This window comes from Danio rerio, chromosome 3, assembly GCF_049306965.1.
Source record: "Danio rerio strain Tuebingen ecotype United States chromosome 3, GRCz12tu, whole genome shotgun sequence".
NCBI classification, from domain to species: domain Eukaryota; kingdom Metazoa; phylum Chordata; class Actinopteri; order Cypriniformes; family Danionidae; genus Danio; species Danio rerio.
In genome coordinates, this window is record NC_133178.1 from 37,273,950 (window position 1) to 37,300,625 (window position 26,676).

Genomic DNA, 26,676 nt, shown 5'->3' on the forward strand with positions numbered 1-26,676 from the left:
TTGCCTCAGACTCTTGTCATTCTGTGTTGCTCGCTTTGTCAGCTTCATATTTGTGCTCCTGCTGTGACTCTCGCTCTATGTATCTCTCTTTGGCTTTTCTTGTTTTGCTCTCTCATTGTGGGTTCCAATTTTCTTTTGCTTCCATTCACCTTACATAGTTTTTGCTCTCATGTTGTCACTTTCCTTCTCACTTTTACTGTCACTTTCCAGCAGGCTAAATAGTTTGCTTATTATTTCACCCTTATCGTTATGCTTAGTAATACTTCCCTATGTAAAAATGCAACATCTTTCTCCACAAACTCATGCCAGTCAGTGTTTATCTTGTGTTTGCGAGTTTCTGTATGTGTTTTCATATGGATTGGATGACTAATTATCTTCCATCTGAGATGGTGAGCTTTTATCAAATGCACAATTTAAAGAGTGAAGGTTAATTGCAAGTTTTAAGGGTTACTCGACAATGTAAAACACTTGTGATGAGATTCTATGTTAATTATACTGTTTATCTTGGTTGTTTGAATAACAGTAGACCATGGAATAATAGTAGAATATCAAAAACCACCTGCTGCAGATGCATTAGCAATAGGGCAAACATACGGCAACATGTTTTGCCTACGTCACTCTGTTGTATATTCAGATGCCTGGAGTTTCTGATTAGGCGAACAGCACAATATCCTCACTCTCCAGAGGCGGCAGCGGTGCTAATGATGAATATTTGTGGCTGAACTATAAACTATTTCTGTTCATAAAGCATTTTGTGTAATGGGGTGATTGTGGCGGCTGTAAATCTGCTTAATTGGGACGAGTAAAGGTTGTTTCATTTTTCATGGTGTTTGCTCATGGGTGCGTCTTATGTTCAGAACACATGTGGTGCAGCTATTAATCATGAATAAGGCATGGTGGACAACACTACGGTCAACCTTTCACACCGAAAAAAACATGGCTTTATTAAGTAGCATGTCCAAAGATAATTCAGCACCAAAAAGTGCATTAGAGAGAAGGAATAAGGCTGTAAAATCCATGGTAAAATAAATGTTTGAACCAATATAATAATTTTATATTATATAGTAACAGCTGATACATTCTTTCTTTCTTTCTTTCTTTCTTTCTTTCTTTCTTCACATTAATCATAGATTATGAAACGTGTATTTTTCATTTAACTTTTTCTTTTTTCTTTTGTTTGTTACTAGCATTTATTTTAAACTTATAAATTGGCTCCATGAAAACAAACATCCACAGTGAAAATACTAAATAAATAAATAAATAAATAAATAAATAAATAAATAAATAGTTACTATTACTTGTCACAAAAAGTAATCGAGTTAGTAACCGAGTTACAAAATTATAAAAGCAACTAACCAGGAAAAAGTAAATCTTATTTGTCAAATGACAATAAAATAAATATAAAACATTGTAATCTACTATTCTAATCTACACTATTTTAAAGGTGCTGTATGTACGTTTTTAACTCTTCTAAAATATAAAAATGCCATAGTATGTTTGCAGACATTTAAGAAACATGCTAGGCGAAAATTCTTGTTTAACTGAAAAACAATGCTAGCTATTCTGCTTTTAAAATGAGATAAAAAAAAAGAGTGTCTGTCTTTGTTTTGGTCCCTTTAACCCACCCATTGCCAGTTTTGCCAATTGTATTTCAGCACAGCTGGTTGCTTTGTGCTTTTGCAACCATCCGACCAACCAACCAACTGACCGACCAACCGACCAACTGACCGACCGACCGACCAACCAACAAACCGACCGACCGACCAACCAACAAACCAACAAACCAACCAAGTGACCGACCGACTGAACAACCGACCGACCGACCAACAAAGAGATCAACCAAGCAATCAACCAAGCAACCAACCAAGCGACCAACCAAGTGACCAACCAAACGACCGACCAACCAACCAGTTGACCAACAAACCAACCAACCAACCAACCAACCAACCATCCGACCAACCAACCAAGTGACCAAGCAACTAATCAACTGACCAACCAACCAGCCATTCGACCAACAAAGTGACCGACCAATCGACCGACCTACCGACCAACCAACAAACCAACCATCTGACCAACCAAGCGACCGCACAAACGATCGACCAATCAATCAACCAACCAAACAACCAACCAACCGACCAACCAATTTAGCGACCAACCAACCATACGACCAGTCAACCAACCAACCATCTGACCAACCGACCAATAATCCAACCAACCAATGAGCCAGCCAATCAATCAATCAATCAATCAATCAATCAATCAATCAATCAATCAATCAATCAATCAATCAATCAATCAATCAAACGATCAATCAACGAGTCAGTCAGTTGTCCAATGAATAAATGAATCAATGTATGAATGAATAAATCAATCAATCAATCAATCAATCAATAAAATGATCTTGAGTTGTATGAGGATAGGACTCTGTAAGACACTAACAAGGTCCCTCTCAAGAGACCTTTCAGATTATTGCTCATAACACCATGACTGTGTTAGAATTATGAAGACCGACAATCCCTTTTACATATTCATGAGAACATTTCCATTGTTTGCTGATGACAAGAGTGTGCGTTAGTGTTTAAAGTCAAAACGCACGTTCAATTAATTAGTCACATCATTCAATTAGTCTGCATTCACTGTCATTTCTTACAGAGCCATTTGTCCTTTTTGCAGTAAATACTCTGATGAAGGAAACAAAAGAGCGGGAAAGAAAAACAGTGAGTTGAGTCAAATATAATATAAGACCATGGAAAAAAAAACATTTATACTCATTCCTCGAAATGATACCACCCCTGCTGCTTTTTCCCATACACACACAAATCGTTTCACTCTTCCGTGAACAATTACGCAAGGTCATTAAGCGGTTCTGTAAAATGACGTCTGTTTTAAAGGGCAGGCGAATCAAGAGAATCAATCTCATTAGAGATTAATTACCCTCTTAATCATTCAGTCCGCTTCTTACTCAGCACCGGCCTGCACCCCATTTCATATTTATGGTCTCACGATTATGATTTTATTATGACACATCTCTTTTCTGACAGCTCCGTCTTTCCTCTGAGTTTTAATGGACACCGCTTGCTGTCCATTTGGATGTCCTGAGACACAGATGACGTTTAATTAGGGCAGCGCTCCTGGGTTTAAATATAGGCTGGTGTGGTGGTGAAGGGTGAATTTCAATTGTATGCCAGCCAGAGGTTTCCTTTTTTCCTCAGTAAGTGGGCATTAGAAGCCCTGAATGCTTTTATGGTGCATTTATGTTTCACATGTAGCTCACTTTCTGTAATGCATTTAAGGGCTGATGCAGTGAAACTTTTATGAATGTGTGAGTTTTAATAGAGGGGAGATGTAGCAGTTGGCTGAAGGCAGCTATGAGAAAAGTGTTCAAATCTTCAAGGAATAGATAGATAACTCAAAATGGAAATTCAGCAGAGTGCCATTACAAACTTGTTTTGTGTAAGTTATTCTGATTGGGGTAACACTTTATTTTAAGGACCAATTCCCACTTTTAACTACGGATTACTTGCCTGTTATTAAGATATTGGCTGTTTATTAGTATTTAGTATTATCTTATTCTACATCTGGAATCCTACCCAATACCTATCCCCATACTAAGTATTGATAAGCAGCAAATTTGAAGTTCACTGAGCTAAAAGCTTTAGTTAATGGTTTATTAATAGCAAGAATTGTACCTTAAAAAAGAGTGACTGTTTTATTTTATTGTTATTGTATATATATATATATATATATATATATATATATATATATATATATATATATATATATATATATATATATATATATATATATATATATATATTTTTTTTTTTTTTTTCTATTATTTAAGCAAAATGCACTGCTTGAAGATACAGGTATGTGTACATAATACCATTTTTAATTAAACAGTGTTTTAACCATTTGTTTATATGACAAAACCATTTAGGGACCTAAAACAAACTTTTAAAAGTTTTTTTTTCAGCATTTCACTGCATTTTACCAATAAAAAATGTAATTTTGTGAAAACAGTAACATCAAGCACAGTTGTTGGTATTCACTTCATAGACATCTGCTTCACAGATTACTTCATAATTTAATAAAATTGGTGGATAGCAGGCATTTATAGGTGTGCCTCAGTTTGCATACTGTACTGTACATGTGCACAAATCCATTCTGTTTGTTTGTGTAAATAGTACAGGTAGTGTGTTCACACTGATAATTCACATCAAATTCAACTGCTTAACTAAACGGATCAATGAAGCATGGCTTTTAGACTTGATGATGAATAACAAATTAGCCTTATTCATACACTGGACAGTTGAGTTCATATTGTGTTTAGTGCATCATTTCTGAACACAACAACTGCCTGGCAAACATATTCAGATTTTTTTTCTTTTTTTTTTTTTTTTGATAATTTTGCAGATTCAATTTATTTTATGTTTATTTATGTAAAACTTTTACAGTGTAGATTGTGTCAAAGCAGCTTAACATAGACGTTTTAGTAAACTGAAACTGTGTCAGTTCAGTTTTCAGAGTTAAAGTTAGTGTGGTTTAAGTTTCACTGCTGAAACTGCAAACACTGAAGAGCAAATCCATGGCTCCACAAGTCCCAAACCTAGCAAGCCAGTGGCAAGGAACAAACTTCATCAATTGACGAAAGTGATGGCAAAAAGCCTTTATAGAAACCAGGCTCAGTTGAGCACGGCAATTTTTCCTCTGGCCAAACTTCCTGTGCGGAGCTGCAGTCTAAGATTCATGTTTGGCATATCTATTTTAACCTTACAATGTATTGCTGTTTTGTAAACAAAAAGCCCATTTGGAAAATCTGATAAAAACTTTTTTTTATTTTTTTTTTTATTTTATGCAATTGACCTGCAATTAAGATCTTCAATACTCTTCAGTATGTAAAAGCAAAATTACTGAAAATTGCTAAAAAGCTCCGTATTTAGTCATTTCCAAAACCATTTTAGGTACTCTTCTTGTACTTATTTGTACTCTTCAATGCACAACACAAAAGCATGCTATCTCAAAAAAACAAATAAATAAATACAACAAAAATAGTTTCGATTTTTTGCTCTATTAACTCTTCAAACATACTCTTAGCTTTCATTATTTGTTTTCATAAACAAAAATATCAAGTTTGATTGTCCTCCCTTGCCACCTTTTCGGCTGGTTTCTGTTTTTTTACTATCTGTTTTCTTTCTGAACACATGCGTTGTCAAGCTGCTGCTTTGTGTGCGTCTATTGCTAGGTGAGCAATGTGCCAAAATGAAGACGTTTGCATATCACGGTCATTCTACTTTTACTGAATCTTTTGGTTTTGTTACCTAAACCAAATGAATGAAAACTATGAAAACTAAAGTTTGTTGTACAGTTTGGTGGCGCTTCACTTCTATTATTTGGTACAACTGCATTTATATCAGAAGTGAACCGTACCAGAGTTCACACAAACCATACCCCCGACCACCTCTTTCAGTCGGACTCGAGTTGGGTTCACATGTGCAAGTTCAGAAGACATGTTCACACTAGCTAAACATACCATACTTTGCTAGAGAAACCCGAACTCTAAGAGTACTTTCACTCTAGCACTTTTGGTCCGCACCCAGGTTCGTTTGACATCAGAATACGGTACGTTTAGCTAGTGTGAACGTGTCTTCTGAACTCGAGTGCGCACCTTTGAACCATACCTAAGTCCACTTAAAAGAAGTGGTCTGGGGTATGGTTCATGTGAACTCTAGTCTGGTTCACTTCTGGTATGAATGCAATCGAACCAAATAACGGAAGTGAACCGCCAACAGTACAACAAACTATCATTTTTATAACGTTCATTCGTGTGTGTGTGTGTGTGTGTGTATGTGTGTGTGTTTGTGTATCATGTAATGTACCTAGGTGACAACCGGGACTGAGCCAGTGCAATCACAGTGAGAAAATCTGCTTGTTTCCTCCACAAACAGCTTCTGCAAACATCGCATTATGTTCTGAACGTTTATTTTTTGCAGCAGCAGATAAACATAAGTCGCTTTCTGTATGTCTAAAACCAAAACATTTAGTAAAAGCAGAACGACCGCAATGTGCTTACAGTATGTCTTTCCATTTTGGCGCTTTGCTTTCATGGCCATCAAAAGCCGTACACACAACAGCAGCTCAATGATGGAAGGGTAGGAAGGAAAAAAGAAAGTGTGAACACAAACCTACCGAGAAGATGGCAAAGGTGACAATTGACCTTGGGTACAATCCAGGCAATTTAACCAAGTGTAAGAGCAGCCTACGAATCTCCACATGATCAAGTGATTAAAGTACCTATATTACAATAATTTGCAGTAAGATTTTCCAAAACTTTCTTTAGCCACTTTATGCCATGTGTGATTCTGATCCCCTTTCACCTCATTTTTCACACAAGCACACACACAAACCCGCCTTGTGGCAAAGAATCTGTAATAAGCTACTCACAACAAATGCAACACACATTGCAGGTTATATTTCAGGCCATCCTCTGCACTGAGCAGAGAGCCAAACAGTGGATCAATAACTCGTTGCCGCAGTGTGTCGGCGTCTGTCCCCCATCTCCCCCTCCAGCTGTAATCTGGACTAGTTGCTCGGATCAAGTCTATTAGTTGAAAGCACCATAAAATCACAAGCGGATGACATGCAATGAACGGATGCGGACGGAAATAAAAGGGAGAAAGACAGAAAGAAATAAACAAAGGAGGCAGCAAGTGAGTGAAATTAAGAAGGTGACACTTGCATGGACGCACAGACAGACAGAAAGTAAAATTGTTGTGGATTATAACAGCACCAGCTCAACAACTAATCCTTCCATATCATCTCCTCTGAGGCTCTATATTTCTTCTCCTTCCACCCTTTGGTCTGTATACCTCTTGAGAGGGCTGTGAAGAGGCTTAGAGCTTGGCTTCATTTCATACTCCATCAGTGCTGTTTATTTGCAAGCCGCTTGACTCTGTGTATTCATCAGGGGCCAATAAAATATGATGAACAGCTTTGCACCAATCAAGAAATCTGCTTAATAACTTTTTCTTCAGTGAGTGGTGATTTAAATGTAGATTGTATATTTTTGTTTATGTACTGATAAAAAAATCTAATTAGGTCATAAAATGGGGTTGTTGTGCTGTCAAAGATTGCAGACACCTGAGGAAATGCGTGCTGTGATGTTGAATGAAAAATGCATATATTATTAAGCAAACATTTTTGTGGTATTTTTGTTTACATGTTTCAACATCTGAGTACACAGCCTGACCAAAGAACACAGAAAAACCAATTATTTTTGGAAATTGTTTCATTTGAAAAATAAAATTAAAACTAAATATTAGCCCTATGAACCTTAAACCTACAAATAATGTTGTGGGTGGGTATTTCTATTTTGAGAAATAAGAAAGCACATAAAGCACAGTAAATGTTCATAAAACACAAATGTGTTGTTCAGACAAGCAGCAGTGTTCTGTGTTTTTACCAGCAAGACATTAACACATAAGCAGCCAACTGCAATAAACTCTGCTCACTCAGAAATAAAGCTATGAAAGTTATCACTAGGGTGGTACTTTTCCATTCCAAAAGGTACATGTTTGTCTTTAAAGGGTTTATATCCATACCCTAAAGAAAAATTGTACTTAACGTTGCATATTAGTACATAAAAGGTATCTAGAAAAAATGGAAAATACATTGGAAAGCGAATATGTTTTCTTCATCCGACTAGATGAGAACTTTAGTATTACTGTCAAATTTTACTTCTAAGTGACAGACATACAGTAAACCGGGGTGCTCAACCCTGTTCCGGGAGATCTACCTTCCTACAGAGTTCAGCTCCAACCCTGATCAAACACACAAGAAGCAATTAATCAGGACCATCAATTAATCAGGACCTGAATGGCACTTGTCAATTACAGGCAGGTGTGTTTGATATGGGTTGAAACTGAAATCTGCAGGAAGATAGATCTCCAGGAATAGGATTGAGCACCCCTGCAGTAATCAGATGATCATACAAGAGCATGTTTTTGCTCTTCAAAAAACACTTGTGAAAGTTATTGCTACAATATACTTTATACTACAATGGTCAGACATCTGTCTAGTGCAGGGATGCTCAACCTTTTTCTTATGAAGGACCAAAAACCAAACTTGCTTGAGACTTGAGGGCCGAAGGCAAATACAGTTGCTATGAGTAATTTCCTAATTTATTTAATAATCTTTAACAATAACTGGAAAACATTGCTTTCTCTCAAGTAATACAGTATTTTCTCATACATTTTATAATGAACTAAATAAAGTAAAAACAACAGTAAACTTCATACAGTAAAAAAACAGTTAATCACATTTTATTTTAATGGTCCGTTACATTGCATCTACATGCCAACTAATTCTCATTAGATTATAAGTAGACTGTTAGGTTGGGGTAAAGATAAGTTGACATGTTTTAGGATGTTTATTTTGACGTGTTTAGAAGCAGAATCAAGAGATATTAAGCAGACAGTCTACTAATACTCAAATGAACCATCAAAATAAAGTGTTACCAAAAAAATCTTATTTATAACAGAATTACACTAGAAATGTCATATCAGTTTGCTCTAAATTCATTCCTTCGCTCATTTTCCTTCAGCTCAGTCTCATTTATCAAGGGTCGCCACAGCGTAATGATCCGCCAACTTACAAAGCAAATGGACTTGGCAAAAATGTGGCCTCATTATGGCACTGCTGGCGTGTTGCTGGCACTGGCATGCATAATGTCAGCCGAATGTGGGCCATGCATGGCAATGATGGCACTGCATGCATGAAGGCAAACTACATTTGGGCCAGTTCTGGATGGGAGGTGTGTGGCCCAGATCAATGCAGCTATTCTTCACATATAGGCAGGTTACATTAGGCAGGATTATGGCTTAGTTTTTGGGGTTTCTGGACAAAGGGTGGTGTTGATATGGTTAGCTGAGAATCGGTACCAATAATAAACCTGTTTTGGCTGAGATTTGGGCCAATTATGGCCCATGTGTGGCCCTTGTCTTTAATCCAGTTTCGGGCCACTTCAGGACCGTCATTCTTTGTGATACTTGGGCCAAAGGAAAAGTTATTGTGTGGCCCGGAGCTGGACTAGAAAACATTTGCTATGTGGGAACTTAAATGTTTTAGACAGCGAATGCCCTTCCAGCTTTAACCCAGTACTGGGAAACATCCATGCATCCATATTTTTATGGTAGAAAGCATGTTTTATGTGGGAATGTAACTGATTTACTGATTTGCTGCAACGGCCCCTGTAAATTTGGGATCAATCAAGCAAATTTTGATGCTCTCTTCAAACAAGGCAGTGAAGGCAGACAGCTTTGTCATCAGGGCAGCCAGAGCAAACTTTGATGAACTTTGGTCTAACGCACAGTTAACGTACCAAAATTTATTTGGAAGTATATAGAAACTAAAAATGGAAATCATGAATCACAATTGTATTATGTATATCCAGAACAAAAACAATTATACTTGTATAAACAATTGCAATATTTAATAAAAATAGGCAAAAGATGTCTAATGCATTAGATAAATAAAATAAATAAGTTTATGGTTGGTTATGTTGCTTAATTCTGCAAAAATGCACTAAATTTGACCTTTTTAACAACAACAATAACAACAAGAATAATAATAATAATAATAATAATAGTAATAATAATAATAATAACATATAGGTAAATTCCAAGTACTTTAAAATGTTTACTTCAGAGCATAGGAGAGTGGAAAATATCTTTAATGAAAGAGCAAGAAAAGCCATCTGCAGAATTAACAGCTCTTTTAAAACAAGAAACATCTGAAACACAATTCATGGCATTGTGACACACACACACACACGCACACACACACACACACACACACACACACACACACACACACACACACACACACACACACACACACACACACACACACACACACACACACACACACACACACACACAGAGTGGTCTCCTCCTCTCACTTCTTGTGTCGATTTCCGTCCCCCTCGGGTCCTCATTTCATTAGGCTCAGTATGGAAAAGCTGTGAGTATGTAAATAAAGGCTGTCTCGTAATGACTTTATCACTGCGTGGCAGCCATTTTGGTGATTTATCACTATGGTGACTGGGACTGAGGAAATGGCAGGAGCGATAGAGACTCAGGAGAGGAAGGACAGACGCTGGAGTCTGATCAGCAAGTTTAGATTCTTTAAGCTGCAGCTGTTGAATGTGCTATACTCCAGAAAATGTTTTCAGTGTGCAGCTAAGCTTCACAGCTGAAAGGTAAAGATCAGATTATGTGTGGGTGTTTGTTCAGCTTGGTGTGGACACTCTGGGCTTATGAAAATGTTTGAAAGTAAACTTGGAAACCATTTTCTTATTGCATTTAGTTATATTCTAACAATGACTAACAGTAAACATGTATGCAGATTTTATAGTTATATTTATTTATCTCTGGGTTTAATGAGATACTGTGTAATTTTCACTTCATCTGTAGCATGTTTATTATCATTCTGTGGTGGAAATATTGTGTTTTATCTTTGTTTGGAATTAAATGTCTGACATGTTGGTCTTGCTCAGGCTAATTGCATACAGTAACTTGCATTTTATGTTTCAGAAATGTACACAATTAGATGAAATCACATTTTCACACGTATAATAAAGTAACAAAATGTCAGTATGGTTTGCATAATAAGAGAGAAGTATATGATGTGTAATTTTTAGTCTAATTAGATGTTATAAGTGTAATTTTTAGTCTAATTAGATGTTATAAGTAAATTGAAGCTGAAATAAAAGTATAAACTTACAAATAAAGATAATTACACATTTTTTGAAATGTTGCTTTGGAAGGAACATTACTAAAACTAAAACAGTTAAAATAAATAAAAATAAATATATACTGTAAAGATGGGAAAATGAATAAATATAACTGCTCATTCAAAATTGTTATTAATATTAAACATTTGTAATCTAAACACATTTGGTATTTGATTTAAAGATAAAATTACAGAATTATAATTTCATAAATTATAGTAGTAGAATATTTTAGAAAATTATAGAGAAAATTTTTTAAAGTACTAACATTCGAAATGCCTATTTTACTGAAATGACTAAAACAAAAAAACAGTCTAAATCAATTAATAAAATAAACATGCTCAACTGAGCCTGGTTTCTCTTGAATTTTTTTTTTTTCTTCACTTTTGCCAATTGGTGAAGTATTTTCCTCACTGCTGTCCCCACTGGCTTGCATGGTTAGGGATCTGTTGAGCTGCACATCAATGGACTTGCTCTTCAGTGTTTGGACTCTCAGCAGGGAAAATTAAACCAAACTGAACTGAACCTAAACTCTGAAAACTGCACTGATCTTCTATGTTAAGCTGCTTTGACACAAACTACATTGTAAAAGCGCTATACAAATAAAGATGAATTGAATTACTTAATAATAATAATAATAATAGTAAAATGATGATGATGATGATGATGATGGTTTTTATTATTATTATTATTTTATTATAATTAGTAGGATATTGTGTATTTACTTTTCATTTTTGAACCAGCCGATCGATCAGAGCATTTCTAGATTGAACATTTAAATAAAACAAAGTCACCAAAATTGTAAATGATAAAAATAAAGCTATATTCCAATCAACTTGATTTACTTTTGAATTTTTTAACTTAACATTTTTTTTTACTTTTTTTTAACATGTTGCTTGTAAAAAAAAAAAAAAAAAAAATATATATATATATATATATATATATATATATATATATATATATATATATATATATACTTATAACTGCAGTTTTTATATTAAGAGGGCTATAAAAAGACAAAAAAACATATATATATATAAATATATATATATATATATATATATATATATATATATATATATATATATATATATATATATATATATATATATATATATATATATAAATATATATATATATATATATATATATATATATATATATATAATAACACAGCAGTTTTTATCGCAAGACGTCTGTATTAGACAAAAAATAACATGCCAGTTTTTATAACAAGAGTCTATATAAGATGAAGAAATGTTTGACCGTTTATTATTGTCAAGTGTGACAAAAGTGGCAAGTTTCAAAGTATAAGCTGAACTTTAAAAGTAAGTTTAAAAAAAAGAAAACTGCTGAGACATAACAATCCCTGAAACTGAAAAAATAAAGTCCATAAACAGAATGTAACCTCTGAGCTCTGCCGACTTCATGTTTTTTTAAAGAGTGCCTCTGCAATCTGGTCTGAATTCACAGCTGCTGTGGACTGGTCTCCATTTACAGGGCAGAGAAAAAGCTCACAAGTCTGACACATGAAGGCCAATGTCAGGATGAGTCTCATCAGAGAGAAAGTGTGTGAGAGCGAGTGTGTGTGGGAGAGAGAGAGCTGTTGAAGACACAACAGAGACTGACGAATGACATTCAGAGGAAATGCTTTGTCAGATCTTGTTTTTGTTGTGCCTCTCCCTTTACTCTCTCCCTGCCCTAACACATTTTCGGTCCCTCTGTCTCCTTAAATCTGTGCGTTTTTCAAAGTCACTGTCGTGATCCGTTGGCCCGTCTGTCCATCATGAGAGCAGATCTTTCCTTTCTCTTTCGGCCAGGTCTGCACCTGTTGTCTCGCTCATTTACTCCTGCTAACCCTGTGTCTATTCCATTCATTCTCATTCAGTCTGTCCTCAAACAAAACCCTGCTGTCCTATATTTCAGTCACAACTGATGTGGGTGTAATAAATCATGCGTAACAGTACAGTAATGTTTTTAAATGTTTACATATTTTTGTTAGTTTTATTGGTTGTTGTTTTTTTGTACTGTATAAAATGTCTTTCTTTTTAGATATTTTAGGGGGTTAAAAATTAGCCAAAGTGTATTATGCTACTTCATTTTAGACAGAACTGGGTTGGCTGTACTTTAATAAGCCATTTTGAAAATAGCTGTCATTTATGAGTTAGAGTTGAAATGTTAATATGTTTCTAATAATGAACATTAGTTAAAAATAATATTTTCTATTAGATTAAATAGAATCCATCCATCTGTATGTATTGAACAATTTACACCACATCTCTGCCATGTTTAATGTCTTGAATAACGAATAACAATGTTCTGTGGTGAAAGTAATGCTTTAAACTTTGTTTGAAATGAAATATTTGATTATTTTTACTAGTATTTACAACTGGATCTAACTAGGAAATGTAAGTATTTTACATTTTGTTAGTTTAGTAGCTGATTTGTATTAATTCTTATACGTTCAGTCATACAAAGAAAAAAAAACACTGAACATTTAAATACTTTAATACTGGGATTGTAATATTATAACTAATCGAATTACCACCTCTGTCATTGTCACTGTTTTCATATAAGATGTCATATTGTCATGTCATATGTATGAAAAAGCTTCTATTGCGATATTAAAAATAAGCTTTGAATGTTTGTTGTCTCATTTAAGACATCATTCTAAAAATACTATATTTTTCGCCTGTAAATACTCACTTTATTCTCCCACTATGAGCGGGTGCAGCCATTTCAATCTTTTTAGCTGGAGACTTCCGGTCTCATTCACTTCCATTCATTTTTAGACATTACAAACAGCTTGTTATGCTGCTTAATGTTGCAAACTGATACTTTCTCATTATATGATTCTGCTTTGTTTGTATAATTATGCAAACACTTGTTTTTAGAGCAAGGAGTTTGACCGTTTGACTAAAAAATAAGGTCAATATAGTTAGCCGCGACAACCTGTGGCTCACTTTCATTTTCACTTTCACAAGCAGGGGAGAAGGCTTTTTTTGCAGCACTAAATATGCTGTATTAAAAGACATGTAAAGTAATATTATGTTTTTGCCAACAGTAATTCTGTTTTTTTAAGCAGGAAGTTGTTTGGCAACAGAGGCATGTAAGTCACTGGGAAATCTAGCAGACACTGAAATGCATGTGGCCATTTTGGCTGCAGTGGTAATTGAAGGTAGAAATACACATAGATCTTTTGTGCTTTGTAGTTTTAATAAAATACCAATGTTATTAAGAAATATACACATGTTTGCATATTTAGAAAAATGCACAGACTTGTAGATATGTGTGTTTTATTTCAACAAAGTTTTTAAACTTTATAAAAATCGAAATAAATATCAAAATGGCTTTCTCGGTTATTAGGTGGTAATAAATGAATAAACAAGCAGCGGCAATACCTCACAGTGGTTACCGCCAAACTGAAAGCAAAATAAAACACAAACTCCAGGCTTTGTCCTCTCCTGACTTCCTCTATTGTCACTAATCATCACAAAAGTTGAAATATGCTCTCAGAAATATAGGTACAAAACTTGCCAATAGGATGCTACCTTTTCTAAAGGTACACATTGGTCCCTTAAAAAGCAATTTTGTATACATTTAGGGTACACTTTTGTACTTTTAAGGTGTTAATATGTACCTTAAAGATACAAATGCTTTCATTTTAGTGTATCTTTAGAAAAGGTGTCATCATAGTAACAGGTTTTGCACACTTTGACTATTTTGGTAATTACAGTTTACATCATTAGTTAATATAATGTTATTAGGGAATTACAACTCATTTAAATTATACCAATCTTTAGATTACTTAATGTATGAATATGTTCATTTGTTACTCATGCAGGAATCTTAATAAATGTTTTTTTTTATTTTTATTTTATGATTTATACTGTTTATTAACCTTTGGTTATCTCTGAGTTACTTAAGCATTATTTAATGCATATTAGTATTTATCTTTAGCTATTTTGTAAAGTGCTACAGTAAATTACTCAAAACAGTGAAAATGTACAACATATTCTTCAAAAATAGAGCATTCAAAATGGACACTAATTAGATTTAAGCTTTTACATTGCATAAAACCTATTTTTGGACAAAATGAGTCTTGGTTTGTTTGTTCGTTTGTTCATTTGTTCTAGTAATATTGAGTTCTACTTGGGTCTATTAAACTTTATTTGAGAACAAAATGTTTCAGCATTGTACTGTTGAAAAGCCTTTGTACTTTCGACAGGGTCAAATTGACCCTGCATGACAAATCACAGCTCAAGAGTTGCAATTTGCAGCTTGTGGCTGGGCGAGCATGAGAGATGTTGTAACAGTGAAAGCATTTTACGTTGCCATGTCCAAATCACATCTTTGGAGCATGTCAGGAAGTTTCAGGCTGAAAAGTTGTAATTTAAGTTGCAGTAAATCAGTGTCTATTGAATGGTTAAGATGAACCGCAGCTGAGAGGGCTGAGAGGTTGTTTAGCACAGGATCTTTCAGTATCCGTCCTGCAGGGTCATTGTCCAGCAAAATGTCATATAAAACCCTAATCAAACACACCTGAGAAAAGGTTTTGTGGATTACTTAAAATTACAGCAGGCAGATTTGATCAGACTCTGCAGGACATTGGTCCTCCAGGAGTGCTGTTCAACAGCCCTGATTTACTATGCTTATTAAGTGGTTTTCCTTGTGGAGACTGTTGGCTGCTGCTTTTTATGTTTCAACCTTCCTTGTAGAGACATGGTTTCCAAAATCTATGGGCAAAAATGTTACACATATACACACATAAATTATCTTGTAAATCACTCATGTGCATGTCAGGGAGGCAAAAGTTTAGTTTAATGTGCTTTTTTTCTTTTCTTTGTTTATTTTGCTATGCTTTGTAGTACAAACTAGATCCTTGAGTTAGTATTAATAACATTTGTATTGTTATTTCTAGCAATACAGGCCTGTAGCCAGCCTGGTGAATAGGCTTGTTTTTTATTCTAAAAAAACTGAACTTTTTGCAGTTTTATGCCTCATTTACTATTTAATAATGAGATTTAAATGTTGAATTTTGGTGACATTTTAAGCACAATTTTTTTAGCTGGATTAGCTTGTCGGCTGGTCATTATAACCACATTTTTTGATGCACCGAAAACATTTCCTAAAGATTTAGAAAAAAATAAATATGTTAAATGCTTAAAAATGTTAAAATACATATTTATTACATCAGATATCATTAGACAAAAATATAAATCTGTTTTAAATTAAAAACTGTAGCCTATTGTCAACAAACTGGCCAGCACAATTACCTTTTTTAGTACACTAAAAAATTAAGTCGGTCCAAAAAAAAAAAAAAAAAAAAAAACATAACCCTTATTTTCTTTTGCTTTTTCTTGTTCTCTCAATTTTTAAAAAACATCTCTCTACTGTCCTATCATCTAAAGATGAAAAAAACTGAGTACACAAGAAAAAATGAAAGGAAAAAATGTTTTTTAGGTGTTCCAGTTCTGCAAAAAATGTTCAGTTGGCACAATTTAAAAAGTTTTGTTACAGAGTAGTACACCTCTCCAGAAAACAAATAGTCTTGTGTTAACCCAACTACTGTACATGTTTTTTTTTTTTTTTTTTGTATTACTGACAAATAGTTTTAGGTCAGTGCGGATGTTTTCAAAAGTTGAGTAAACAAAAAAAAAAACCGAACCGAAATAGGGATTATGTTTTTTTTTTTTTTTTTTTTTTTTTTGTAATGGCTAAAAATGTTTTAGAGTGCAGAATTTGGCCATTTGAATAATAACAAATTAAAGCATGAATAATTTAAACAAAAAAATAATAAATAAAACATAATAATAATAATAATAATAATAATAATAATAATAATAACAATAATAATAATAATAATAATAAAATAAAAAAATAATAAAAATAATATTGTAGAGCTTCACAAATGTTCTAGCCTCACTTGTAAAACAATGTACATTTGAAAATTTATGGACGACAACATAAGCCAAACTAGCCTTATTTGGTGTGTCACACCTTTTGTTTTGGTCATTTTTGTCTTTCAAGTATAAGGTCCAAGATTTAGAATAAAAGTTACTTGTAAAACATTTTCTCTATTTAAAAACAAAACAATAGTAAAAGATGACTTCATTTATATCAGATTATATGTTTTCTTGCTCAACTGGATTTTGGATGATAAAAAAAAAAAATATTTGTTAGCATTGGCCAAAACTGAATAGCTGAAGTCACACCAAAGCGACAGCCAACAGACTACTTGGTCCTTTCTATGTGTTATCCTCACTATTTATGATGGCATTGCATTCAAAATAGGACAAATGAGCTCATGTATGGAAAGGGGTCTGGAGGCTGACTTGGTGCAGATGCAATCTGACTTGCATGCAGTGCTTTTTAATGGGCTCACCTATCCCCACCCCTCAGTGACATCACAAGCTCCATTGAGTGAATTGTGTCTGACATTTCATTGCTGAGAGATGAAACCTCAGTTTGCATCATAAAAGTTGCATTTAGATGCTATTGCATGTGTGGGACAAATTTTGGACCTTTGTCAATGAAGGGTGGGTCTTTTGAACCCCTAAGGGACCTGCTACAATAAGTTGTATTGTAGCAGTATACTGTTTTTTTTTTTTTTTGTCTTTGCTTTTCTTTGCTTTGTAATAACGCCTAAATCTGCCGAAATGTATTCTCAAAACATGTATTTAAAAGTAATCGGCGACCGAAGAAGTAACACAAGTTCATCTTGTTTAAAGAATGTTAAGATGTGTTTTGCTGGAAGGCCAAACAAAAACACCAATTAAGAAAAAGGATTTCTGCAGCCCGCTTGTGATGAAATGCTGAAATTAACCCCCCTTAAGCCAGCTTATCCAGACCTGAAATCCCTTGCAGAGCTTTCACATGAAGAAACAAAATGAAAAAAAAAAGAGAGAAGACATTTGAAGTGAAAGAACAAACACAAAGAGAGCGAGAAAGTAAAGGAAAGAAGGTATGCAAGCAGAAGGAGGAAGACTGTTTTGATTAAAATAACCTGGAAGTGTGGCAGTGCCATTGCTCTGCCTGTCATCTGAACAGGTGCTTCTGATGGGAACAACAGAGCGTTTCTCTGGGCAGGTGAAACCTCTTCTCCTGCTGCGCTTCTCGTTCTCCTATCACGATGCGGTGACGCATGAAATAAATCAAATACGCAAAGCAGATTTCATCATTTGATGGCTGGGAATGTGCCATTAGTGTGATATGGTTGTTTTAGTGTGCATTAGAAATCAGCTTTGAGCATTATTTTCCCTCCGACACAGAGAAGGAGAGTTTGCGGTGTTCTATTCTCTAGAAATTACACTCATAATTCAAGGTATAGAGCGTATCAGAGTCTGTGCTTATGAAAAAACAATGCGGCGAGATATGTCCTCACTGCTGTCAGGCTTGTTCTTAGACATGAATCTAGAACTGTCTTTTATTCAGTTTTTGTCTTTTTGTTTTGAAAAGTACAGGTATCGACATGGGGCTTTAGCTGAGATGTGAGTTTAGCATCAGAGGTGAAAGTGATGAGGAGGAAAAACTACACTGTAAAAAAAAAAAAAAAAAAAACACTTGGTTTGTTTACATGGTTTGGAATATTTAGTTTTGATTTCAAAGTGTCAGAACAGACTGTTTGTCATGAATGTAATGCAAAAGATCAAAAGAATGAGCAGAGTTGATTTCTGTCAAAGGCGCACAAAAATGCTTGATTTCTCTGCTGGCAGTGCATCAGTCACACTTGTCAGGAAAGCGAGTAAGCATATCAGTACCAATTTAAACATCATCTATAGCTATTCATTTCTGACAATTCAAATCACGTGAGCTGTACACTGTATAACTTTTTTTTTCAGATTGACTTAGATACACTGTAAAAATCTTTTAATTAACAGTTCCTGAGTTTTCCGTTTATTAATGGTTGTGAATAGCTGTGTGAGGCCTTGATCTCTGCTCTGTCGACTTTCATGTTGAAAAATCAACTCAACATTTTAGTAGTTTGAAATTATATAATTTATAAGATATGATATATAATTTTATAAGACATAATTTATACAGAAATATGTCTGTAAAATAACATGTACTGGCAGTTTATTCTAAGGTTTGTCTACTGTGATATATTTAACCCAGGCTCATTCTGAAAACATACCTCTATATACATTTTTGGAGACCGTCAAATACAGTACGTCTCAGGAGGTACGTTTTTTTGCAGTTGCTGTTTTCGTAAATCCACCAGACGCCTCTGTGTACGCTTTTTGAGATCTTTAATTTCTCTCGCAAGAGGCATTCGCGCCGGCTCTTCTCGTGTAAATCCACCAGAGGCCACTTTCAGCTGACTGACCGATTAACTGACCCACCCTCCCGTCTCTCTAAACTCAACCCATAGTTTTTAAAAAAGCACAGATTGACCCACACAACCACTTCTCTAAAACTAATTGACAAATGTTAAAAGCAATACAGAAAAAGAAAAGGCCTCACCTGATTTTTACCACATTTTCACCCTGTTATTTACTTGTTTATTTTATTTTTTGGCATCTTTTTTGTCTTACCCACTGCTTTTCACCAGAATCGAACCCTGTCATCATGGTCATGTCCGCTCTTTGTCTCAAGTCCACTGGCATACATGGTAAGCTAACTGGACAAACTGATAACAACCGGAAAACTGTCCATATAAAGGCAGCAAAAAGGAATGGCAGCATATCACCCCGTATCATTCATTTAAAAAAAATGAATTGCAGCCATATGTACTTCTGGCTACATAATTCATGAGATCCAGAAATCTATATAGGGCTACTTTATCAGAATTATCAGTGACTTTTTTAACTTTTCAAGGTTAAAAGTTGGATTTAAGATTACTTTCACATAATGCAATTCAAAAGCAATAAATTGTAAAAAATAAAAACTGGAATCACAAAGTTTTTACTATGTAACGTCTGCAAGTAAAGTTCAAGTGTCAACTGAACAATACATCTTTGCAATCTGATCTAAAAGGTAAAATTACTGTAAAGTGTAAACATTGCTGAATAACAGGGGTATCAAAATATAACAAAAATTGGATAAAACAACAACAACAATTTAATAATTTAGCAATATATTATGATACAACATTTGAGTGTTATGTAGCGATGTTTAAACTGCACAGTAATATTATTTATGTTAAGATTGCAAATATATATTTTTTGGTTCTATTTAATTAGTGTATCTTCAAATGAATAGAAATTAATAAAGTTATTTATTATATATATATATATATATATATATATATATATATATATATATATATATATATATATATATATATATATATATATATGTATATATATATATATATATATATATATATATATATATATATATATATATATATATATATATATATATATATATATATATATATATATATATATATATATATATATATATATATATATATATATATTTTTTTTTTTTTTTTTCCTGTTTAGAATAAAACTGAGCTTTTAATTGTTATCTATTAGGGATTTATAAAGCATAAATAGTCCTGACTTTAAATTAGGTTACAAAACTGGATGAAGTTAAGTTAATAAAGCATTTATTAATATACAAATTAACTATTAATATATCCCTGAATAAAAATATATATTGATTTTATTTTGAATAGTTTATTAATAGTTTACTTATACATTCTGAATAATCATTAAAACCACAAAATTATATCAATAAACTGGTTGGTAAATGATGCAATGCCTAATTTAAAAATGAAAAGAAAATAATTAACAAAGTATGAAAATACAATCATTAATCACATTTTATATGTGCTTATAAGTCAAGAACAGAACATTTGTATCTGCAGTCATAAACGGCTTACTAAAATATAATAATGTAGAGTTAATGCATAACAGATAATACATTTGCTAATGCTTAATGATTCATAGTGTGAAATTACTTTAAGTGTTTCCAAGTTACTTTGTAAAAATAAAAAATCTCTCCTTCTTCAATGGGATTTATTCACACACTCTACCCCATGAAAAAGCAAAGCAGGTCTTAAATGGCTCATCAGTCTCACCAGATCTGAACTGGTGTTACAGTAGCGTTAGCTATCACCGTTCAAGAATTCTCAGTTGCCAAACTTTTGTCATGTTACGGTCAGGTCAAGTGATTGGCACATAAAACATAAAGGCAAAGTCTGGGCTCTGTTTCTGTAGGCCTGCGGGAATTGCAGCACATCAGCATATATGTACACACACTGGGAAAAAAAGAAGCTTTGAACTGCAGGCGCTTTGAAGCCCAGTCAGGCTTTTGACTAATGCTGAGGAGAACGCTCAAGTGAGGTAGAAGATGTGTGTAGTCTAATCTCAGCCAGGGAACAGACTGCTGCTTAAATTTATAGGATGAGGGACACAACTTTTATTTGTGGCTCTGTCCCATAAAATGACACCAGGTTGATGGCCCTGATGTGTATTAAAAATAATGTCCAAAATCTGTACACTGCAACCTTGTGTGTGTGTGTGTGTGTGAGAGAGAGAGAGAGAGAGAGAGAGAGAGAGAGAGAGAGAGAGCTGAATAATTCTGGTTTCTATAAAGGCCCCTCCAGCACTGCACATTTTCTGATGTGTTATTAATTTAGCACACCTGATTCAATTCAAGTCATTTGTAGAGGCTCCAAGAGCTCAGATGTGTGGAGCCATTCTAAATGTGCAGTTCTGGACTGCGGTGCCTCCAAGAACAGCCTAGATAAACATCGCTAAGAGCATTAGCCGAAGTCAGTGAATAAACAACCCTGAGCTTGGCACCTGAGACCAGGCATGAGGTTGTGCTGAGTTTCTGTATCTATGTTCTGTTACAAATGTTTTACTCTTTAAAGCCTGTTAGATGCTTCTGTGGCGTGAATGTAAAGTATTTTGAATCAATATTCAATACAATACTAAATAAGCATGTTATGTCACTTACTTAAAAAAAAAAAATTTAGTATTATTTATTTATTTGTTTGTTTGTTTGTTTTCTGTTTGCTTGCTTGCTTGTTTGTTTGACAATTCAAGTTATAAAGAGAAAATGTACAGTAGGGAAAATAAGAATTGAAAACGTCATGTTTTTTCTCAGAAAACATATATCTAAAGGTGCCATTAACTTGAAATTTTCTCTGGAGGTTGGCAAAAACCAAATAAATCTACAAATGCAAAGAAAACAAATCTAATTAGTTAATCAAAATAAAATGAAATGACACTGGGGAAAAGTGTTGAACACATGAAGAAAGGTAGATGTAGAAAGACAGTGAAAGCTCAGACAGCTGCTGAAATATCTCAGTAGTTTTTTAAGAACCCTCTACCCTTGATCAGTGTAAATGAATGTTAGCTGCTTCAGTTTAACATCTACATTATCTGGATGATGAAGACGAAACCAGGGTAAACATTTTAGCAAGACAATAATCCAAAACACAGCCAAGGAAATTAATGTGAATTCCATATTAACAGCAACTTTACAAACATTATTCCCTGAAAAAGCATGGCATGTTCAACATCTATTTCTTAGTAAGTTATTTATACTTATTAATATTTTTTCTGCATGTTTTATAATAAGCGTAATGATTTATAACACAGTACATAAACAATAAATGTTGTTGTAATTCCCATTTAACATAATCTGATTTCACTAAAGTTGGTTCAACAAAGTTGTTTAAGTCTTGCTGCACAGATTACATAGATTTACCTGCTAAAACAATTAAGAATTGATTTTTTTCCCTTATTTAAGTTCAGTGAAGTGTTATTTTATTTAAGCTCACTTACATAAACTTTTTAAAATTTATTTATTTAATATTTATTAAGTTTATTATTTTATTTAAAAAATATTTTATTATTAATTTATGTATTTTAAGGTGCATTTGTTGCAGTGTACTGATAAGTGTTAATAATTGATTACATGTACTTGCTATGTGGTCAGGGTTAGAATGTGGCTTAGGTATAGTAAGTGCAAGGAGGTCTAAGAAGGACACCTTAAAATACAGTGTTACTTAGTATAAATGCTTGTAATTTTTACACCCATATCAAGTTAAGTGTTTACTTCTGAAATAGCATGTAACAAGTGCAATGTGAATATATATATATATATATATATATATATATATATATATATATATATATATATATATATATATATATATATATATATATATTTTTTTTTTTTTTTTTTTTTTTTTTCCATAATAATGCATTACATCAACTGATGAATGATAATGAATGGTGTTTTTAATAAAGTGGGTCCCTCAAGTAAACGTAAAAAAAATAAAATAAAATACCATTTGTGCAAAAAAATACCTGTTTTTTTGGTATTTTTACAGTATATTATGAATCATTATCAAGTTTATTAGTTTCATCAAAAAGCATGTATGTTGTTGTACTGACTAATTATTTGCTTTACTGTAGTCCTTATTTGCTGATGCTATAATTTCTTTATATGTACAATTTCTTTCTTTCTTTCTTTCTTTCTTTCTTTCTTTCTTTCTTTCTTTCTTTCTTTCTTTCTTTCTTTCTTTCTTTCTTTCTTTCTTTCTTTCTTTCTTTCTTTCTTTCTTTCTTTCTTTCTTTCTTTCTTTTTCTTTCTTTCTTTCTTTCTTTCTTTCTTTCTTTGTTAATGAGGAATTAGTTTTAAAATGAGCAATTGAGCATGTTGATTGTGTGAATGTGGATGATTAGGCATGAAAGGATGGAATCTGAGGGTGAGAGGCTCAGAAATAGAGATAAAGTGCGCTTGTGAATTGGCCTTGATGCCAGCCAGCGCTGTTTTATTGTGCAGATTAAGTGCTTTTTAAGCCTATTTGTGTAAGCATTTGGACCAGCAGGGTCACCAGCAGTGATTATATTATGTTTGAATCTGCTCAAGTAGATTGACCCTGACAAACTTCGTCTACCCCCTATTCAGCCTCAGTAATGATTTAATCACTCTTACTTACTTTCTAAATGCATTTATCCAGGTATGTACTGTATGTTTCACTAATCCTTATATACAGCAGGTTTTCATGGTATTAGTAAGTTTGTATAGGTTAATTAAGTTGTGAGGGAACAAAATGTAGAGATAATTAACAGCGTTTTTTCTTTTTAAATTGCTAATGCAATTGCATGCAGTTCATTGAATAGTTGCTCAAATTAGTTGATTGTTTGATTGTTAATTTGCTTGATTGATTGAAACAAGTAATTGTAAGCACACTTTTTTCTTTACAAATGTAAGTATAATGTAAATGAATGCATTGTGCTAACAATTGTATACAATAAATCAGTTACTGTACAAGGTATTGTAACTTTTTTTTTTATTAAACTGCTATGAGTCCTCCACCCAACCACCCTCGCCAGAAAAATATTCTCGATGAATTAGATGTAGATAATGCATACTTGCATAGACACACATTTTGTGCATAAATATTCTAAAGCAGTGGTAGTAGAGAACCTACAGTTAGGCTTGCCCAAAAGTTAGGCTTTGACCAAAACTTTGTGCCTCTCCAGCTGTCTTTCTTCAATAATATTTTAGTTTAAAATGTATAACCGCCACTAGAAATTAGTTCCCTATTGAAAATACATTGACAATCCCCTTTTGATTGTATTTTATGAACGTTCAGACCAATGTGCTTATGTGGCGCTGTGGATTAACTTGAATCGCGACTCCTATAAAGGCCAGACAATTGACATTTCAATGCTTTTGACGTGAATTCAAACAACATTTGATGACTTGCTCAGTATGTACGGTTGAAGTCAGAATTATTAGTCCCCTGGAATTATTAACCCCGTTTATTTTTTCCCCAAATTTCTGTTTAACGGAGAGATTTCTTAAACACATTTTCAAACATAATAGTTTTAATAACTCATTTCTAATTTAAAAATAAAAAAAATCAGAAATGACTCTTTGCTGAAAAAAGGTTTCTGACCCAACTATAAAGTAACTATTTCACTGCACACAACATTTGGACATGACTATCATTGAATTATCCCCGTAGTGGCAGGCCAAACAAATTTTCTTTATGATCCTATGCATAATTATATGCTCATTCCTTCAGCTGTGGAAAATAAAACACATAAAAAATCTCATTTATTTATTTAATTCAAAATTTATAATCTACGGTGTTTCTTTTCATTTGTAATACATATATATGATATATGGACACATGCGTAAGTGTCTGTAGTAATATAGTATTTTAAGGTTGTACCTGTGACAAATTGCCAGGTGCTCCACTGGGTGGATTCACAAAAGTTCAAAAATGTTATAGTCAACCCAGGCTGATTCTGAAAACGTACCCTTAAATAAATTTCTGGAGAGTGGCAAATTTGTCAGAGGAGCTACGTTTTGTTTTTTGCTGCAGTTTTTGGTTTCACGGATCTATCAGAGTCCGCTGTGTATGCTTTTTGAGATCTCAAATTTTTCTTGCGATTGCCATTTGTGTCTGCTCTTCTCATGTAAATCCAACAGAGGTCGCTGTTGACTAACTGACTGATTGATCGACTGACCCAAACCTTGTCGCTGCAGTTAACTCCTCTCTGTGTCGCAAGTCCACCGACCTATGTAGTGAGTCACTAGACAAACTGGTAACAGTAGGAAAGCCATCCATACTGAAGTAAGCAGTCAGCTGGTAAGTGTGAAAAAGTAACAGCATTATACCGCCCAATAGCATTTGTTTTAAAGACAAAATGCACCCATACGCACTTCTTTCTACATAATTTGCAATCTCCAGAAATGTTCATAGGGCTACATTTTCAGAATGGGCCTATGTTAGTTGTAGTTCAAAAACAGAAGTTCAATAACCAGATGAATGATGGTATGTTGTTTGTCATGTGCATAGTGCTTTACTCTGCCACATTACTATGGCACATATTAGCATAGTGTATTACTATGTAGTTCGGAATATGTAACAAACATGCAACACACTCAGTGGTTCATTTTTAATAGTCATATATATTGATCCATCTGTTGAACACTCTAGACACAAAAGTCTGCAGTCAAAAGCCAGCATATCTAAATATGAACATTTCTCATGGGATCCCTAGCTCCAAAGAACCATGACCCCTTCTTTTAACATTCAGTTTTTAATATTTATAATCTCATTGTACTGTCAACAATTGTCTCAAGGCTCACATAAAATTCTCCTTTGAGCTATAGGAAAGCATTCAAGTCTTCTTCTAGGACCTTGCTTGACTCAAGCCTCCGTTTTCTTTGACTTTGACGCATGACTCCCACATATTACTCTTTGATTTCATCAAGTAAAAACATGCCATTCGCCATATCATAAATAAGGCGAAAAACATCATGATACGGAGGTGAGTGAGTAATTCATGCAAGAGCGGGAATGACTCATCTGCCCTTGTGTCAAAGCTGATTAGACAGACAAACTGTTGCCTTGAGTCAGTATCTTGCTCACAGTTCACTGCGTCGCAGATCGAATCTCATCTGACAAAATTAACCTGAAGAGTCTTTCACCCATACAAACCCATGTTATATCCTTCCAAAACATGTCAGATTTGTGTTGTGTGCCGCGAAAGATGGAAATGGAAATGTTGAGATGTCAACCAGCTGCTTCGCAACGTTCCCTGTCGTTGTGCTCATTTACAAAGTGTTCACACGTTTCTTGCGGCTTTACGATTAGCGTGGCGGGCAGAGGATTAATGATTAGCATCCTGCTTGCGCTAGTATAATTGCAGCGTGCTTCTCCAACAGCTATATCTAAAGCTGCTGAAAAAAAGCCGCTTCTAAATCCCATCGACAGCAATCTCCACCAACCTCTGAGATTCAGTCCTCCATTAGTCAGGCTAATAATCAACGCTCATCCCCAGTGTCTGTGCGAGCAAATGATTCCTCTTTTATCTGCTCCGAGGAGGGAAGGCTATTTGAATCTCTTATCGCACTTATGAATATTTTGCTAAAAATCAGATGTGTGGCTGGAGATG

The 26,676-nt window shown here is 34.0% G+C and overlaps 1 protein-coding gene across 7 annotated transcripts in view; it reads left to right on the forward strand.

Moving 5' to 3' along the window:
• The window catches only part of asic2 (acid-sensing (proton-gated) ion channel 2), an 814,368-nt gene that overhangs the window by 588,198 nt on the left and 199,494 nt on the right, over positions 1 to 26,676 (forward strand). The window contains exon 1 of one of the 7 annotated variants that reach the window (XM_073938687.1): positions 9,962 to 10,258. The gene's annotated coding sequence lies outside the window, so the exon portion shown is untranslated. 7 annotated transcript variants of the gene reach the window in all.